Source organism: Cricetulus griseus, chromosome X (assembly GCF_003668045.3).
Source record: "Cricetulus griseus strain 17A/GY chromosome X, alternate assembly CriGri-PICRH-1.0, whole genome shotgun sequence".
Lineage (NCBI taxonomy): Eukaryota > Metazoa > Chordata > Mammalia > Rodentia > Cricetidae > Cricetulus > Cricetulus griseus.
In genome coordinates this window covers 75735215-75745385 of record NC_048604.1, presented here as the reverse complement: position 1 = coordinate 75745385, position 10171 = coordinate 75735215, and the positions used below count along the sequence as shown (strand labels likewise).

The window sequence follows — 10171 nt, the reverse complement described above, 5'->3', positions numbered from 1 at the left end:
GTTTCTCTGTAATTTTGGAGCCTGTCGTGGAACTCGCTCTGAAGACTAGGCTGGCTTCAAGCTCACACAGATCCACTTGTCTCTGCTGGGATTAAAGACATGCGTCACCACCGCCCGGCTAGTTCCATTCTTAAATCAAGAAAAGGTGGTATTTAACGGCCATGACCTAAAATTCTATAGCAGACTTGTAAACAACCCTCCCCCCACGAACAACAGACATTGGTGCATTCTGAATATTAATTCTTGAGTATTTTGACGGTAACCCCCCCAAAAAAACCTCGCATTTTTAGATCACACTTTTCTCCCTGTGGTGAAGACATGCCATTATCTTTGACTTTTCCCATCTCTGGGAAATTTATATGTGAAACGTGTAATTGCTATGCAGTAAGAAGTGGAACTGAGGCAACAATTCATTGCAAATTGCCTTACAAAAATGATGTCATTTGGTGTTGATCTAGTCACTTTTATAACAGGTCCTGTTGGCAAAGCTCCCCTCATCCCATGGTGTGCAAGATGCGAAAATAGAATTTTCCAGGTTTCATAGCCCTCAACTTGCGCACTGTGCGTTCGCCGCAGCGCCTCAGGGCCCACCTCCTGGGCAGGCGGAGTGACACTGTCACGGGGGAGTTGCACAACCGATCCTCTCTAGCCCCGACGCTGGTGCTCGGAGGGGAAGCCTCATCGGATCCTGCCTGCAAAGCCCCGCTACCTCTTTTCCTCGGTCCCCTCCCGCCCCTCACCCTCCGCACTACTGTGGCAAGCCGGTCTTAGATGCGCAGCGGGCGCGGGACAATCTTCCCTCTACTGGGCTCCCACACCCGCTCCCGCTCCGTGGCGCCGGAAGTGACGAGCGTTGGGCTGAAAGATGGCGGCATTGGCGCTTGACCAGGGGGAAGGTAAACACCCGCCAGGCGGCGCCTTGGCCCCTACGGGGCACCCTCAGGGGTTGAGGGGTCCTGCTAGGCCTACTCTTTAACCCGCTGCTTCACGTTCCCTCCCTTTCTCAGGGAGAGGCCTGCTTCCACGTCCTAGACACCGTGGCCCGGGCCCCCTGCAGACGGCCCCGCCTCCCTGGGCGGGCCCCGGGCGGCTCCGCAGCCCGCAGGGGGCGCAGGGCCCGGAGCGGCCCCTGGCTGGTGGCCCCGCACGCCCCGCCCCTTTCCCGCCCCTTTCCCGCTTTCCTCCACCCCCGGCGTGGGTGATCCTGAGGCTCCGCGCGCTTCGGGGCAGAAACCCGGAGACGCCGTCGTCGACTTCGCTACCGCTGGCGCTTCTGCTGTTGCCCTTGGCCCCCTCAGCTCTCTCCCGGTTCGTGGCCCTAAGCCGGTTCTCCCGCAGAACCTTGCGGGGTGCTGCAACCCCCCCCTTTCCTCCCTGGTATTGGCAAGTCTGGGCCCCGGCCCCGACGCCGTGCGCCTCCCGCCTAGCCCAACTGTCTGGACTGCTACTCAAGCGCTGTCTTCTTTCCCAGGACTGGTTCTGAGGGGGCCTCGGGCTCATAGGGTCGACCCGCGCCGGAGTGCTCCCGCCCGGCCAGGGAGCGGCCCCTTGTAGAGGTCCAAGGAGCCTACCGAGGTCCGTCCCGGCGCCCGACCCTCCCACCGTTCGGCCCACTGGCCCGCTTCTTCCTGATGCAGACTGCCGTCCACTAGAGGCTGGACAGGACCCCCGAGGTGCGTAGCCGCCCCTGGCCGCCGGCCTGCGGAGCCCAGGCTCTGCCCGCGGCCGGGAGGAAGGAACGGGTTCCATGGCCCTCACCGCACTGGCAGCACTCAAGCATTTGCTAGACGCTGGGACCCAATTTGCCTTTGAGTTTACTTAAATTGTTTGAAATGTAAATTTTTTTCAGGGGGAGAGAGAGAGAGGGAGCGAGGGAGGGAGAGAGAGCGAGGGGGAAAAAGGAAGAAGCATAATTCAGCCATTTTTTGCAGCACAGAGCTGCAGGTACCATGATTATTCCCCCCCCCCCACCGGTTCCTTCCCTTTAAAAATCCTATTTGAGCCTGAAATAGAACTATGCGAAATCGAGGCATAAACCATGCAATCAGAATGTCTGGGTCTGACTGGGTGACTGAGAAAATCTCAACGCATCTTCAGTTTCTTATCTATTAAATGTAGCCAGTAATAGCCACATCAGAAGGTAGCGAGGACTGTATGAGGTCATATATGTGAAAATCATCTATAGCTGTAAAGTGTCGTAGGAAATGTAAGGTCATTTCTTTAAGTAACCTTTGCTAGAGTGGTTAACGTGGCTAACTGTTGCTGCCTCTTAATTTCTATATTATAAGTAAATAAGTACAGAATAGCAAAACAGTGTCTTGATCGATAGCTGTTTAATAGTCACGTTGGTGTCCTTCCTCCTACAAAATGCTGCTTATTTAAAATAACGGTATTTCTTTAGTTCAAATTTAATGTTACTACAGGGCTTTGCATTTTTCTAGGCCTCTTAGGCCCCTTTCTTACACAGAATGTTTAGCACCTTAAATTTATTTAGTCTTTTTATATTTTTAAGAGTTTCTCTTTATCAATCTGATTTGCCGTTGTCATTTTAAAGTGTTTTTTTTAAAGCTGTATATGCTCTAATTTTAATGTTTGCTTTTCATATCTAGGGAACAGGATGGCTGAGTGCTTCTACCCATTTGGAAATTGTTTTTGAAGAGCTTACAAATGCATTCATATTTCTCTAATGCTTAAAAGATCTAGAAATGTATAGAGAATTTCAACTTTTTAGCATTTAATGTAATATTTGTGAAATTAAATTATCATTTTCAATCACAACACTCAGTAGGTGCTTTGAGTCCTAGTTTATCAGCACTAAAGGATGTTAATTAACACTTTACTACTGGTTCATTTGGCAGAAAAATAGGATACTAGTATTTGTGGTTTGAAAATAGAATTTATTTGCTAGAATTTCAAAACTATAGAATATTTTGGCTTATAAATAGTCAATAAAAGGTGAAAGGATCATTTTGGAGTATATTTTTAGTTGGTAATAAATGCTTTTTTCTGAGTAGTTAGATGTTAAATTTTTAATTCCCTAATTCAATACCAGTTCTCTTTCACAGTATGCTTGTGTGTTTTGTAAAAAGGCAGAATAATGTAAGGTGGGCAGGCTTATTTTAATGTGGCTGATTTTATTTTTGGATTTATCCCTTGTCCTGTCTTGAAGATAATTTTGGCAGATCACTGCTTTATTGAGAATTTCAGAGTTTCACCTCTCTGTCTTGTGGGTTATTTGGGGGCTGAAATCATGGAACCAAGGCTGGCTTGACTGAATTCATGGGTGTTCAGAAGGGGGGGTCCCATTATTGGTTTAATAATGTGTGTAAACTGACATTGTTCAATATAAATGAATAGTAAAATTTGTGCTAATAATTTCAAATCTTGATTTTTCTTTACTTAGGACAACATATATCAACAAATAAAAACACATCATGACAAGTCAAGAGAGATGGGAGAAAGGAAAAAAGTGGTTTTTAGTACCTTTAACATTTTCCCCCTGATTTTGACCCTGTCCCTATGATGTTGGTGGGCATACATCAGGTTTGAGCTTCCAAATTACAAATGTTTCATGACTGAATGTTAAGTGAGGACAGTGAATCTTGGTCTGGGTTGGGGGCATGTTGTAGATTAATTTATTACAAGGCATTTCTACAGAACTAGAACACAATAGCTCCTTTGGGATTCTTTAAAAATTGAAGAACAGCAAAAGCTGGCCATTGTGACATTTTGTTAGTGATGTAGCAAAGCTTGTCTGAAGATCAGAATGCAGAGCTAGCCACACTAGTTAGCCTCTGTAGAGGCCAGGCAGTGGTGGCACATACCATCCTAGTACTGGCTGGGTGGAGAGAGGACCATAAGGCTCTCAAGCTCATGGCATTCAGTCTGAGGATTCCTAGATACAAGATCACCCATTTTCTTTGGAGATTTAGTAGAGGTAAGAAGTCTCTCTAGTGGCTGGCTCCTTTGCTTCTCTGATCTTTCAGCATATACCCCAATATCTGACTCTGGCTTTTTATTATTAAATCCTATTAGAACTCGTGCTACAGGCCATTGGTGAGGGCTTTCAGTAATGGTAGTTAATTTAGGAAGGTATAGAACTCAGGAGGACCCTAGCTCCAAAATATCATATAGCTTTAGGTATTTTCATCTTTAAATTGAGGATAGTATAGAACAGGGAGGTTTGTGAAGTAAATTTCTTCATAGATCAAGTATTTATTAAGCATTTATTATGTCCACACACTGTTCTAGGTGCTGTGGATTCAAGTTAGTGTTAATAGTTTTAATGGTTTTTTTTGTTTTGTTTTGAATCTCCCCCCCCCCAAGACAGTTTTTCACTGTATCCCAGGTTTGCTTTAAAGTCAGGGTCATCGCCCTGCTTCAGTCTCCCATGTACTGGGATTATAGGCATGTGTAACTAACTGTGCCTGGCACAAAGCAAAAATTTTAGGACAGAAAATTAAAAAGAAAAGTATGGTGGTCCATTTCTGTAGTTCCAGTACTAGGAGGCAGAGGCAAGAGGATCAGTTGAGAGTCCTCCTCAGTAGAGGCAAGCAGCCTGGAATATGAGACATTGTCTCAAACAATTTTACTTCAGCATACCTCAGGAAAAAAATAAAGCAGAGATGGAAATTTTTTGGTTGATGGAGTAGAGGGGTTTTGTAATTTTTATTTGTTTGTTTGCTTTTTTTGGAACAGGGTTTCTCTCTATATGTAGTCTTGGCTCTCCTGAAACTCACTATGTAGACAAGGCTGGCCTTGAACTCACAGAAATCCACCAGCCTCTGCCTTCTGAGTACTGGGAATAAAGGTGTATGTCACCAAGCCCGCTGGGTTCTGTTATTTTAAGAGAGGTTTGGGACAGGGTCTCATTGAGTTGACTCTTGCCTAGTGATCTAAAGGGAATCACAGATGTCTGGATAGAGTGATACTAGGCAAAGAGGAACAGCAAGTGGGGTGAGGCTGGTTTTCTAGGAACAGCCTCAACAAAAGGAAGAATAGAAGGAACTTATCTTTGTCATTTTAGGAATCAATTGGAAAGGCTCCCATAGATCATTTCTGCCCTGGGTATACCTTGTATTACTTCTGGCTCAAAAGTAGATGACCGTGGGGCTGGAGATGGCTCAGTGGTGAAGAGCACTGGTTGTTCTTTTAGAGGACCAGGGTTCAATTTCCTGCACCAATATGGCATCTCACAGCACAACCATCTGTAATGCCAGTTCCAGGTGACCCTAGACTCTTCTGGCTTTCGTGGCCACTAGGCACTCACATGGTGCACAGACATATATGCAGCCAAAACACCTGTACCACAAAATGAAAAAATTTAAAATGTAGATGACCAGGGCCAGGAATGGTCCCCCAGATCTTTAATTCAAGTATGAGGGAGGCAAAGTCAGGTGGATCTTTTGAGTTCAAAGCTCTCCAGGGCTGCAAATAAACAGGTTCTCAGCCAGGGGGTGGTGGCACACGCCTTTAATCCCAGCAGAGGAAGAGGCAGGTGGATCTCTGAGTTCGAGGCCAGCCTGGTCTACAAAGAGAGTTCCAGGACAGGCAAGGCTACATAGAGAAACCCTGTCTCAATAAAGTAAAAAACAAAACAAAATAACAAAAAATGATCTCTATGCTGGGCATTGGTGGTGCACACCTTTAATCCCAGCACTCGGGAGGCAGAGGCAGGTGGATCTCTGTGAGTTCGAGGCCAGTCTGATCTACAGAGCGAGTGCCAGGATAGGCTCCAAAGCTACACAGAGAAACCCTGTCTCAAAAAACCAAAAAAATGGTCTCTACATAGCCGTGGCTGTCCTGGAACTCACTTTGTAGAGTAGACTAGGCTCAAATTCAGAGAGATCTGCTAGTCTCAGTCCCCAAGTACTGGGATTAAAGGTTTGTACCACCACATGCAACAGTAGATAGCCTTTCAAATTAGAATTTTTTTTTTTTGGTTTTTCGAGGCAGGGTTTCTCTGTGGCTTTGGAGGCTGTCCTGGAACTCACTCTGGAGACCAGGATGGTCTTGAACTCACAGAGATCCACCTGCCTCTGCCTCCTAAGTGCTGGGATTAAAGGCGTGTGCCACCACTGCCAGGCAGTCAAGTTAGAATTTTAAAAAATGTTTTTTTTTTGTCTGTGTCTTTGTGTATGTGGAGGTCAGTGGGCAAGTTGCAGGAGTTGGTTCTCATCTTTCACCATTTAGTTCCCAAGGATTGAATTTAGGTTGTGAGACTTGGTGGCAAGTGCCTTTACCAGCTAAGCCATCTCAGTAGCCCAGAATTAGGAATTTTAACTGTGGATTTTGGAAGAGGGTGCTGAGGATTGAACTTCTTCCCAGAGCCTCACATGTACCAGACAAGAGCTCTATGACCGAATGACATGCTCAGCCCAGAACTTTTAATTTTGGAAGAATGAAAAGTAAAATATATTCTAAGATTTTCTTCTTTTTGGTACTTGGGGGTAGAGGTTGAACCCAGGGTTTTGTGTGTGCTAGGTAAACATCTTACCTTTTTTTTTTTTTTTAAATAAAATATGGAACGCTTTACGAATTTGTGTGTCATCCTTGCACAGGGGCTATGCTAATCTTCTCTGTATCGTTCCAATTTTAGTATATGTGCTGCCGAAGCGCGCACAACACCTTACCTTTAAGTTATATCCCCAGCCCTTCATGTTTTTTCTCTTTTCTGTGTATTTGAATGCACATGCATGTGAGCTACAGCAAGAATGTGAAGGTCAGAATTCTACTTGTGGGAGTTGCTTGTTTCCTTCCACCGTGTGTGCCTAGGGGTCAAGCTCAGACCATCAAGCTTTGCAGCAGGCTCCTTACACACTGAGTCATCTCACTGGCCGTAGGATATTTAAATGCATTTATTTATTTGTGTGCACACATATGCACAAACTACACAGCGTGAATGTGGAGGATAGAGAACTACTTGTAGAAGTAGGTTCTGTACTAGCATGTGGGTCCTTGAGATGGTACTCAGGTCATCAGGCCGCAGGCACTTTTACCCACTGAGTAATCTCAGTTTTCTCTCTTTAATATAAGATCCTTAAAGCTCATCAGGCTGGGGTATATATCTCAGTGATAGAGAAGTTACATCCTACGTGTGAAGCCCTGGGTTCTGTCCACAAGCATGGTGGTATGGGGGTGGGAGAATCTAGCTGAATCATTGAAGCAAATAAGAACAGATAGAAAAATTATCTTTTTGTCCTTGATAATATCTTTGAAGTTAGTAATACTGCATCGTGGAATTTCAGGAAATCTATATTATAACATCAGGAGCTTCCAAAAGGTTTGTGTTAGTTACATAATTCTTGGGGGAGAAAGAAAATGCTAACAGCACATGATTTGTGATTTCATGTTAAAATGCAGCTTAGAAGATTTGGGATTTTATTTCCCAGAAGAGACTTTTCCTAGAATTCTCACTGGATCCAATCTCTAAAGGCCAGGGAAACTGTTTTCCATGACATCACTCTTGGACTACTACTTGTAGTAAGGAATAAGTAAAGGAGAAGTAAAGATGAAAAATAGCATTGAAACAGATGGATTTTTTCTTATAGGATGAGTAAATACTAAACATTCCTGCAAACTGAAGTAATTTGGATAATAAGTGCCAGTCTAGAGGCTGGAGGACTAGATCTTTCTTAGTAGTTTAAGTTGCCATTCACAATTTAGTACTGAGTTATAAAAATATTTTGATAACAAGAGCTTCAGTATTAAACAAATATGCACTCCTTTCTCCCACATTCAGCGTGTGTTCTTTCCCAGTTTGAGTGGTAGTATATATTTTTGAGGGTAAACTGAATACCTATTAGAGCTCAAAAAAATCCTGATTTCTAAATTTTCTTTTACCATCAATATATTGAGAAGTGGCTGCTTTGAGATTGTTGAATTTAAGATTATTGGATAGGTTATAGAAATTGTATGAGATTTTATGATTTGGAAATTCTATTTTTAAAAAAAATACTAAGCTTTTCATTTTCCTTTCAATATGTAAGTATGGGATTTCCTGTATAGATGCCATTTTTGGTAGAACAATTTGATAGTGAAGGCAGTATGGAATCATTTACATTTTTCATTAAGGATAAACATTAACCCTTTGAGAGGCTAGCTTTTATACTGAACAGCTTACAGTTTTGTAGTTTTCAGGCAGCTTTGGGAGGAATATGAAAGCAATAAATTACTGCTTATGTCATAAACATGGAGGTTAGTTGATTTTGAAACATTTTCTATTTAGTTGTCTAGAATTTTGTCTTCAAATCAGAATGGTAGCCTTCTAACTAAAGGAGAAGCATTTAATTTCTATGCCTTTAATTTCCTTACAATTTTACCCCCACAAGACTTAATTTTTTTACTGGTCACTGGAGAGTTTGAACTGTTAGAAATTTTTGTGATATAAATAGCTGTAATAGTCTTCCAAGGCAGAGGTGCGTGCGTGCGTGCGTTTTGTGTTGTCACTTATCTTTCCTTCACTGATACTTGAGCGGTCCTAGAACCTCTTTATATCTCTTAAAATTTAGTGGGATTCTAAACAGCGTTGGTTTATGTGGGTTGTATTGATTTATGTAGAAACTAATACTAGGGAATTTAAAAATATTTGTAATTCTTTTGAAAATTATCCCCCTTAAAGTTACATAAATTATGGTTTTGAATGAAAAATACACATCTTCTAGAACATTAAGATCTTGAAGTCAGGTATAGTGGCTCATGCCTTTAATCCTAGTACTTGGGAGATTGAAAAAGAATTGCTATGAGTTCACTGGTGGTGCTATGCTTTACGGCTCTTGGTGTGCTTTACGGACAAGTGCACAGCAATGACGCGAAGAGCATAGCAACCACCTTGGGAGAGCCCTCCAATCCTGGAGGCACACCAATTCTGAGCCTGTGCATACCCCTAGACACTCCCCTTACACTGCCCTATAAGATCTCTATGCAGTGGCTTCACAGTATCTTTCCTAGCCATCTGCCATGGTGGATGGATGAAAGGCCCGAGCTAACATGGGGTTAGCTCGTTAAACAACTACAATAAACCGGGCGTTGGTGGCGCATGCCTTTAATCCCAACACTCGGGAGGCAGAGGCAGGCGGATCTCTGTGAGTTCGAGACCAGCCTGGTCTACAAGAGCTAGTTCTAGGATAGCCTCCAAAGCCAAGAGAAACCCTGTCTCAAAAAACCAAAAACAAACAAACAAACAAACAAAAACAACTACAATAAAGCCTCATGCAATTTGCATCAAAAAAAAAAAAAGAATTGCTATGAGTTCAAAGTCAGCCTGGGCTACAGTGAGACCCTGTCTCAAAAAACACAAAACAACAATCCTTGATAATTAGACTATTGCTGATCATATTTTTCCAAATCTTTCTGTAACATTTGTTTTTTTTTTTTTTTTAAATGTGACCGGTATTCACATTCTGTATTCTCCTTAAACAAAACCTCTGAAAATCAGAGGAAAGGTGAAAGGTTTTTGAGAGAGGAGGCTCTGGGCATTGAATTTAAGAAATTCATGTGTGCCCTGATCATAGATGCCAATGGGGAGGCCCCTGCACTCTGGGGAGCCTCCGGAGGTGGACTGGCATTTTTCCCTGGTGTGTGTGGGGGACTTTGAGAGCCCATCCCACGTGAAGGGATGTGCTCTGTCTCTGGACACATGGGGAGGGGCCTAGGCCCAGCACAGGAAAATTTGGTGGACTTTGGGGAGCCCCTGTTGGTGGCCCTACCCTGCCTGGGGAGTGGTGGGTGGATGGGGTGGGGGGGTAGGTTGGAGGGTAGGGGAGGAGGGATGTGGGTGAGGGGAGGGAGAGGGAGAAGGGACTTACATGTGAAACAAGCTTGTTCCCTAACTTGAATTAATAATAATAAAAAAAGAAATTCATGTGTGCTAGGTAAGTGCATTAGCTCTTAGCTACACATCTAATCCTTAGAACTATTTTTTTGTTAGCTCCAAAGCTTTTGAAATATCTTGAGAATAATTTTGACCTTGATAAGTCCTTTCAGGTGACTGTGACCCTAGTTCTCTCTAGACCATACCATATGCATAAAGACATGAATCAGTCAGTGTATCTCTCTCTCTCCTACCCTACACCACCCCGCTGTGTGTGTGTGTGTGTGTGTGTGTGTGTGTGTGTGTGTGTGTGTGTGTGTGTGTGTGTAATTTGCGCGTGCGCAAATTGAACCCTGAATC

General features: G+C 43.6%; 1 protein-coding gene and 1 non-coding gene across 6 annotated transcripts in view; one reads left to right on the top strand and one right to left on the bottom strand.

Moving 5' to 3' along the window:
* Positions 1–550: 550 nt before the first annotated feature.
* The window catches only part of Klhl15 (kelch like family member 15), a 49114-nt gene continuing 39493 nt past the window's right edge, over positions 551–10171 (top strand). For 2 of the 5 annotated variants that reach the window (XM_027431858.2, XM_027431857.2), the window contains exon 1: positions 1171–1673. The gene's annotated coding sequence lies outside the window, so the exon portion shown is untranslated. Of the gene's footprint in view, positions 897–1165; positions 1674–10171 lie in introns of those variants that run through there. The other 3 variants (XM_035450275.1, XM_035450274.1, XM_027431856.2) reach the window with 3 other exon arrangements.
* On the bottom strand, positions 6516–6622 carry LOC113837546. Its single transcript, XR_003488190.1, has one exon. It is a non-coding gene; the product is annotated as a U6 spliceosomal RNA (small nuclear RNA).